Raw genomic sequence first — 8,635 nt, 5'->3', positions numbered from 1 at the left:
GTGTGCGGCCGGACCAGGCGCAGCGGACGGTACCGAGCACTCGGAGGTCGGGCGCTGCCCGCCGGAGGTACAGCGAAAGGCTGCAAACCACTTTCCGCCGCCTCCCTCCGCGGGCGTGAGACCGACGGTCGTCGGGTTTGTTTCCGCGGCTAGAGCAGGACGAGGGGCAGCGAACGGTACCGGAAGGAACCCGGTCGCACACCGGGAAGTCGACTAGCGGGCCGCCGAAAGCGAGCACGGGGCCCCGGTTTGTCCGTCCCACCCGGAGGCCCATATCTCTGGAAGGCACAGGCCGATTTCCACCGGGTATGGCTCGTTGTGTGCGGCCGGACCAGGCGCAGCGGACGGTACCGAGCACTCGGAGGTCGGGCGCTGCCCGCCGGAGGTACAGCGAAAGGCTGCAAACCACTTTCCGCCACCTCCCTCCGCGGGCGTGAGACCGACGGTCGTCGGGTTTGTTTCCGCGGCTAGAGCAGGACGAGGGGCAGCGAACGGTACCGGAACGAACCCGGTCGCACACCGGGAAGTCGACCAGCGGGCCGCCGAAAGCGTGCTCGGGTCCCCGGTTTGTCTGTCCCACCCGGAGGCTGATATCTGAGGAAGTCCGAGGCCGATTTCCTCCGGCTAACTCGGCGGGCAATGTGTCCCCCCCACCATCTTCGGCTGATTACCGTGGCTGGACCGGATCAAGGAGCAACGGAACCGTGCCAGAACGACGTCGGTCGGACGGCGTGAACTGATAGTGCCGAGGCCGGAAACCGAGCCGGAAATGTGCACCGATTTATTGGTCCCACTCGCAGGCCCATATCTCCGGAAGGCCGAGGCCGATTTCCTCCGGGTATGGTTCGCTGCGTGCAGCCGGAAGGGGAGCAGCGGACGGCACTGAGCAGCCGGAGGTGCGGCGCTGCCCGCCGGAGCTGCAAGCGAAAGGCTGCGCACCGCTTTCCGCTGGTTAACTCGGCAGGCCGTCAGGCCGACCGACTCCGCTTCAGCACGGGAGCTAGAGTCGGGCAAGGGGCACCGAAGGGTACCGGAAGGATCACGTTCGGACACCGGGAAGTCGAGTGCCGGGCCGCCGAAAGCGAGCTCGGGGCCCCGGTTTGTCCGTCCCACCCGGAGGCCCATATCTCGAGAAGGCACAGGCCGATTTCCTCCGGGTTTGGCTCGCTGCGTGCGGCCGGACGAGGTGCAGCGAACGGTACCGAGCACTCGGAGGTGCGGCGCTGCCCGCCGGAGGTACAGCGAAAGGCTGCAAACCGCTTTCCGCCTCCTCTCCCCTCGGGCGTGAGACCGACGGTCGTCTGGTTTGCTTCCGCGGCAAGAGCAGGACGAGGGGCACCGAGCGGTACCAGAACGAACCCGGTCGCACACCGGGATGTCGAGTGCCCGGCCCAAACCCGCTACCCCCCCCCCCACCCGAAAGCGAGCCACGGTTTGTGGATTAAAAGTGAAGCGGCAAAGATTTGTAAAACAGCGTGAAATGATGAACCAGAAGCCCAAAGTAATGGTGGGAATAAAAGTTCCGAAATGTGAAATGGTGAACCAGAAGTTGTGTGAACTGTTTAACCCAAAGTGGCAAAAATGGATTAAAAGGGGTGAAATGATCGACCGCAAAGCAGGGCAAGCATTAAACAAAAGCAGCAGCATTTTTTAAAAAGGGACAAATGGTTTACCAGAATCCCAAAAGAATGCTCAGAGACTTAAGTGCCAAAGGGGCAAATGGTTAACCAGAAGCTGGGTGAACTGCTTAACCCAAAGTGGGAAAAAGGATAAAAAAGGGGTGAACTGATCAACCAGAAGTCGACAACAATGTGCGGCGATTAAGTCTGAAAGAGGGAAAGGTTGACCGGAAAGCAGGGAAATGATTAAACAAAAGCAGAAAAATTCAGTAAAAAGGGGCAAGTGGTGAACCAGAAGTTGGGTGAACTGCTTAACCAAAAGTGGGAAAGAGGATTAAAAGGGGAGAAATGTTGAACCAGATGTCGAAAACAATGCGCGGCGATGAAGTCTGAAAGAGGAAAAGGTTGACCGCAAAGCAGGGAAAGGATTAAACAGAAGCAGCAATATCTTTTAAAAAGGGACAAATGGTGAACCAGAATCCCAAAAGAATGCTCAGAGACTTAAGTCCCAAAGGGGCAAATGGTTAACCAGAAGCTGGGTGAACTGTTTAACCAAAAGTGGGAAAAAGGATTAAAATGTTGTGAAATGATTAACCAGAAGGCGAAAGCAAAGTGCGGCGGCGAAGTCCTAAAGGGGAAAAGGTTGACCATAAAGCAGGGAAATGATTAAACAAAAGCAGAAAAATTCAGTAAGAAGGGGCAAATGGTTAACCAGAAGTTGGGTGAACTGCTTAACCAAAAGTGGGAAAGAGGATTAAAAGGGGAGAAATGTTGAACCAGATGTCGAAAACAATGCGCGGCGATGAAGTCTGAAAGAGGAATAGGTCGACCGCAAAGCAGGGAAATGATTAAACAAAAGCAGAAAAATTCAGTAAAAAGGGGCAAATGGTGAACCAGAAGCTGGGTGAACTGCTTAACCAAAAGTGGGAAAAAGGATTAAAAGGGGAGAAATGTTGAACCAGATGTCGAAAACAAGGTGCGGCGATGAAGTCTGAAAGAGGAATAGGTCGACCGCAAAGCAGGGAAAGGTTTAATCAAAAGCAGCAATATCTTTTAAAAAGGGACAAATGGTGAACCAGAATCACAAAAGAATGCTCAGAGACTTAAGTCCCAAAGGGGAAATGGTTAACCAGTAGCTGGGTGAACTGTCCAACCCAAAGTGGGAAAAAGGATTAAAAGGGGTGAAATGATTAACCAGAAGGCGAAAGCAAAGTGCGGCGGCGAAGTCGTAAGGGGAAAAGGTTGACCAGAAAGCAGGGAAAGCATTAAACAAAAGCGGCAACATTTTTAAAAAAGTGGCAAATGGTTAACCAGAATCCCAAAAGAATGCTCAGAGACTTAAGTCCCAAAGGGGAAATGGTTAACCAGAAGCTGGGTGAACTGGTGAACCAAAAGTGGGAAAAAGGATTAAAAGGGGAGAAATGTTTAACCAGAAGGCAAAAGCAAAGTGCGGCGGCGAAGTCCAAAAGGGGAAAAGGTTGACAAGAAAGCAGGGAAATGATTAAACCAAAGCGGAAAAATTCAGTATAATGGGGCAAATGGTTAACCAGAAGCTGGGTGAAATGGTTAACCGAAAGTGGCAAAAAAAGATTTAAAGGGGAAAAATGATTAACCAGAAGTCGACAACAATGCGCGGCGATGAAGTCTGAAAGGGGAAAAGGTTGACCACATAGCAGGGAAACGATTAAACAAAAGCGGCAACATTTTTAAAAAAGTGGCAAATGATTAACCAGAATCCCAAAAGAATGCTCAGAGACTAAGTCCCAAAGGGGAAATGGTTAACCAGAAGCTGGGGGAAATGGTTAACCAAAAGTTGCAAAAATGATTAAAAGGGGTGAAATGATTAACCAGGAGGCTAAAGCAATGTGCCGCGGTGAAGTCTGAAAGAGGGAAAGGTTGACCAGAAAGCATTAAACAAAAGCGGCAACATTTTTTAAAAATTGGCAAATGATTAACCAGAATCCCAAAAGAATGCTCAGAGACTAAGTCCCATAGGGGAAATGGTTAACCAGAAGCTGGGGGAAATGGTTAACCAAAAGTTGCAAAAATGATTAAAAGGGGTGAAATGATTAACCAGAATTCGAAAATAATGTGCGGCGATGAAGTCCTAAAGGGGAAAAGTTTGACCACAAAGCAGGGAAAGCATTAAACAAAAGCGGCAACATTTTTTAAAAATTGGCAAATGATTAACCAGAATCCCAAAAGAATGCTCAGAGACTAAGTCCCAAAGGGGAAATGGTTAACCAGAAGCTGGGGGAAATGGTTAACCAAAAGTTGCAAAAATGATTAAAAGGGGTGAAATGATTAACCAGGAGGCTAAAGCAATGTGCCGCGGTGAAGTCTGAAAGAGGGAAAGGTTGACCAGAAAGCATTAAACAAAAGCGGCAACATTTTTTAAAAATTGGCAAATGATTAACCAGAATCCCAAAAGAATGCTCAGAGACTAAGTCCCAAAGGGGAAATGGTTAACCAGAAGCTGGGGGAAATGGTTAACCAAAAGTTGCAAAAATGATTAAAAGGGGTGAAATGATTAACCAGGAGGCTAAAGCAATGTGCCGCGGTGAAGTCTGAAAGAGGGAAAGGTTGACCAGAAAGCATTAAACAAAAGCGGCAACATTTTTAAAAAAGTGGCAAATGATTAACCAGAATCCCAAAAGAATGCTCAGAGACTGAGTCCCAAAGGGGAAATGGTTAACCAGAAGCTGGGGGAAATGGTTAACCAAAAGTTGCAAAAATGATTAAAAGGGGTGAAATGATTAACCAGGAGGCTAAAGCAATGTGCCGCGGTGAAGTCTGAAAGAGGGAAAGGTTGACCAGAAAGCATTAAACAAAAGCGGCAACATTTTTTAAAAAGTGGCAAATGATTAACCAGAATCCCAAAAGAATGCTCAGAGACTAAGTCCCAAAGGGGAAATGGTTAACCAGAAGCTGGGGGAAATGGTTAACCAAAAGTTGCAAAAATGATTAAAAGGGGTGAAATGATTAACCAGGAGGCTAAAGCAATGTGCCGCGGTGAAGTCTGAAAGAGGGAAAGGTTGACCAGAAAGCATTAAACAAAAGCGGCAACATTTTTTAAAAATTGGCAAATGATTAACCAGAATTCCAAAAGAATGCTCAGAGACTAAGTCCCAAAGGGGAAATGGTTAACCAGAAGCTGGGGGAAATGGTTAACCAAAAGTTGCAAAAATGATTAAAAGGGGTGAAATGATTAACCAGGAGGCTGAAGCAATGTGCCGCGGTGAAGTCTGAAAGAGGGAAAGGTTGACCAGAAAGCATTAAACAAAAGTGGCAACATTTTTAAAAAATTGGCAAATGATTAACCAGAATCCCAAAAGAATGCTCAGAGACCAAGTCCCAAAGGGGAAATGGTTAACCAGAAGCTGGGGGAAATGGTTAACCAAAAGTTGCAAAAATGATTAAAAGGGGTGAAATGATTAACCAGGAGGCTAAAGCAATGTGCCGCGGTGAAGTCTGAAAGAGGGAAAGGTTGACCAGAAAGCATTAAACAAAAGCGGCAACATTTTTTAAAAATTGGCAAATGATTAACCAGAATCCCAAAAGAATGCTCAGAGACTAAGTCCCAAAGGGGAAATGGTTAACCAGAAGCTGGGGGAAATGGTTAACCAAAAGTTGCAAAAATGATTAAAAGGGGTGAAATGATTAACCAGGAGGCTGAAGCAATGTGCCGCGGTGAAGTCTGAAAGAGGGAAAGGTTGACCAGAAAGCATTAAACAAAAGTGGCAACATTTTTTAAAAATTGGCAAATGATTAACCAGAATCCCAAAAGAATGCTCAGAGACTAAGTCCCAAAGGGGAAATGGTTAACCAGAAGCTGGGGGAAATGGTTAACCAAAAGTTGCAAAAATGATTAAAAGGGGTGAAATGATTAACCAGGAGGCTAAAGCAATGTGCCGCGGTGAAGTCTGAAAGAGGGAAAGGTTGACCAGAAAGCATTAAACAAAAGTGGCAACATTTTTAAAAAATTGGCAAATGATTAACCAGAATCCCAAAAGAATGCTCAGAGACTAAGTCCCAAAGGGGAAATGGTTAACCAGAAGCTGGGGGAAATGGTTAACCAAAAGTTGCAAAAATGATTAAAAGGGGTGAAATGATTAACCAGGAGGCTGGAGCAATGTGCCGCGGTGAAGTCTGAAAGAGGGAAAGGTTGACCAGAAAGCATTAAACAAAAGTGGCAACATTTTTAAAAAATTGGCAAATGATTAACCAGAATCCCAAAAGAATGCTCAGAGACCAAGTCCCAAAGGGGAAATGGTTAACCAGAAGCTGGGGGAAATGGTTAACCAAAAGTTGCAAAAATGATTAAAAGGGGTGAAATGATTAACCAGGAGGCTAAAGCAATGTGCCGCGGTGAAGTCTGAAAGAGGGAAAGGTTGACCAGAAAGCATTAAACAAAAGCGGCAACATTTTTTAAAAATTGGCAAATGATTAACCAGAATCCCAAAAGAATGCTCAGAGACTAAGTCCCAAAGGGGAAATGGTTAACCAGAAGCTGGGTGAAATGGTTAACCAAAAGTTGCAAAAATGATTAAAAGGGGTGAAATGATCAACCAGAAGTCGAAAATAATGTGCGGCGATGAAGTCCTAAGGGGCAAAAGTCACCCAGAAGGCAGGGAAATGATCAAACGAAAGCAGCCAAAAAATTATTAAAAGAGGGGAACTGATGAACCAAAAGATGAGAAACGGCCCGCAGAGACTAAGTCCAAAACGGGAACTGGTGAACCGGAAATGATTAACCAAAAACTAAGTCCGAAGAGGGAACTGGTAAACCAGAACTTAGTAACCCGATTTTTAAAATTAATTATAAATGGGGAAACGATTGAGCAAAAGGCGGAAATTAAGTCACAGGGACCATGTCCGAAAGGGCAAGAGGTTACCCCGTAGGGGGCATTCGTCAACTCAATCTGAAAACTTTGGAGGCAAATCTGACCAAAATGCGGAAATCGGACCACACCGCGAGGGGCGCCATTCGACGGGGCAGGGTTAGACGCGTCGAACGGTACCTGAAGGTCCCGGCTGCGACACGTGAGTCCGGAGATATGGCCAGTCAAAGTCTGATGGGAGGTACCGAAGCCGAAAAATCGAAACGCGTTTGCGGCGATTCGGTGTCAGAGAGTCGGTCACGAATTCAAATTCGTCCCGCTGATTCGCCAATTGCCAGCCGGTTCCGGGGGGATTGGCGGGGTACCTGCAGGATAGTAAGAGGTGGCATGTCGAGACTTAGCCTGTTTACCAGACTTGTGTCTAGCGCCTCCAGGTCTGCAGAGACCGACCCGGGCTGCCGCCCAACCGACTTTTAAGCCTTTTGGGAGTGGGAATTTTTCCCATTTTTCCCCATTTTTCGGGTTTTTTGGTCGGGCTTGAAAACGGCGGCCCCGAGGCCTCCCGGGGCTGGCGGGCTTCGGCTCCCTTGCGAGAGGGTCCGAATTCCACCCGTTTAAGCCCAGAAAGGAGTTCGGAAGTCAGTCGGTCGAGGGAACCCCTTCGGAAGTCCGACGGGGATGGATTCGGCCGGCGTTTCGGATCTCCGGTCAGAGGATTCCCCCCCTGGGCGGGGGGGTGCGAGTAGCTGCCGGCAAACGGTCCCTTGCACTTGTGGCACAAAAAGTCCGAGCACAGGTTAATGAGTTGGCCGCGGAAGCCCCTATGCCGAAATGAGAAAGCCCCCGTTGCGGGGATTTAGTGACGCATCTGCGGCCGGAGGTGGGAGGCCGTCCTGCCGAATTGACACTTGTCATTCGGGCACCTAGGGATTGGTCGGGTACCCGGAGATTTTCGAGAACACGATTTTCAGAGCTTTCTCTGACAGCCCAGGTGCACTTTAAGAGTGCCTGAAAAAGTGACACTTGGCAAAAGGCTCTCAATTTCAAAGCGGAGACCTTTACAAGAGCACTCGGAAGTCACCTGTCAGCATTTAAAGCTACATCAGGCGGCAATTTTCGAACTCTTTGTCAGTCTGAAATCGTGTTGAGCCTCGACAGCGTCGGGCTCAGGCAGGAGGAGCTTGCCAGCAGAGAGAGGCTCACCATGGATTGCTGGTGGATGCTTTTCGAAAACATATACACATTATATTATATTATAATAATATAAAGAAAAAAAAGAGTTTCTCAAAATCTCTGTGACACTTTGCAGATTTTTTTGAAAGCCAATAAAGAGAACTCTTTAACTTGAAAGTCACCTGTGCCGGCATAGCGATGACTTTTAAAACAGGTTGACACTTTCGAGCCGCGGCGGCTCTGAATCACCCCAGACACCAAGTGTGTTTGTGGGCAAGGCACCGCGGCCGGTGGGCTGCTTTTATAATAACGGGCACGCAGACTTTTTGAGAGGAATCGGTACTCTCTTCCGATCGATTTGGCGACTCGCGTCCGACATGGGAGGGCCCGAGCGGTCCAGCCAAGGCTGGTGTTCAGGCTCGTCAGGTTCCTCTCTCTGTCCCAAGTGGCAGACGGACAGTTTTAAAAGTCAGTGGGTTTTGTCGGCACGACTCTCCTGTTCACCCGCTGGCGTATTGCTCTCTTGTGAGGCCGAGAAGTCCACCTGTGTTGTCTAACAGAGGTCCGATTCAAGCTCCAGAGCCTGGGTGTCTGCCGTCTCGAGTGGAGCGGGAATGTGCACAGCAAGTCCCGTTCTGGTAGCTGAACACGAGATTTCTCTAGCAACTGAGCACCAAAACACGTCACCCTTTTAGAGCTGGAGGGCTGAGTGTGTGCATGTATCTTGAACGCTATGGTTTGCAAACTCCAGTCGGACCTGGCACACCAACCTCTCCCCTGTCACGGGCAGGGGGGGGAAGGCCATGTGTGCCCAGCAGACACGACGAAGGCGGCTAGAAAGGGTCACTGTAGCTTAACCACCCAAGCGTGTCCGTGACCTTAACGGTCTGTGCCTGGCAAAAGGTGGGCTCCTTTCGACTTTTGTTTGTTGCTGGCTGTCTGTCATGCATTACCGCTTGCAAGCCCAGGTTGGAACCGGCGCCAACCTCCCTCGTCATGGTG

The sequence above is a fragment of the Heptranchias perlo genome, unplaced genomic scaffold (genome assembly GCF_035084215.1).
Source record: "Heptranchias perlo isolate sHepPer1 unplaced genomic scaffold, sHepPer1.hap1 HAP1_SCAFFOLD_755, whole genome shotgun sequence".
NCBI lineage: Eukaryota > Metazoa > Chordata > Chondrichthyes > Hexanchiformes > Hexanchidae > Heptranchias > Heptranchias perlo.
Note: the sequence above shows the minus strand (reverse complement) of the source record.